This window comes from Triticum aestivum, chromosome 4D (assembly GCF_018294505.1).
Source record: "Triticum aestivum cultivar Chinese Spring chromosome 4D, IWGSC CS RefSeq v2.1, whole genome shotgun sequence".
Classification (NCBI taxonomy): domain Eukaryota; kingdom Viridiplantae; phylum Streptophyta; class Magnoliopsida; order Poales; family Poaceae; genus Triticum; species Triticum aestivum.
The window spans coordinates 485,531,738-485,532,665 of record NC_057805.1 but is presented as its reverse complement, the minus strand read 5'-3'; positions in this window follow the sequence as shown (position 1 = coordinate 485,532,665).

The window sequence follows — 928 nt, the reverse complement described above, 5'->3', positions numbered from 1 at the left end:
AGGTCGCATTTTATGCATCAAAGACTGATGTAAACCATGTTTCGATATAAACTTGCATTCAAATATTTAAATTGGAGAACATGTTGTCTGCAATCCACACATGAACGGATATATGCGTATATCAAACAAGTTCATTAATTTGACTTTCAACATGTTCATGGAGTACTACAATACTGTACAACATGCTATTCGATTGAGGTGTTCAATTTTGGATTTAGTTCACTATTTTGACCTGGTGAACGAGCTATTTCATTGAATCGAGATATTTCATTTTGGGTTTGATTCCCGTTTTTGAGTGGATCAACTATTTGTCATATAGTAAATCGCTAGCAACGAGCATGTAAAAACACATTACTCCCGAGCATCATCTCTCCATCTAAAAAAGAAGTGGCAAGCTAATATTTCAAAATTTGATTCGAATCGACTTGGTAAGGTAGACGTGGATGCTCGTTCTCCCAAATTTTGAACGAACCATTAAACATCCTCTGCTCGGTGGAATTCGCCCGAGCAAATAAATGGGAGACGCGAAATTACCGTCCTATGTGGGACACGCATTAATTGGCCCATTGTACATTGAGGGTAGATTCGTAACTTCATCCAAGCGCGCCTTCTCCTCAGCCGAAATGACATGTGCCGAATAATTCATAAACCATGGTCGGCAAAACACGCTCTCCTCGCCCGAAATAGCTTGCGCCCACTATTTCAAAACACGCTCTCCTCGCCCGAAATCACTCGCGCCCACTATATTTCAAAACACGCCCTCCTCGCCCGAAATCGCTCCCGCCCACTATTTGGGGAGAAGCAAAGTTACTCTACTATCCCCGACCCTCAGTACACAGACCCAAGCCGAGAAGCCTAAAGGGAGGGGTAGAACTGTAACTCCCCCACACATTTCAGACAAATGCGTCCGTAAAACATGGTTCCACTC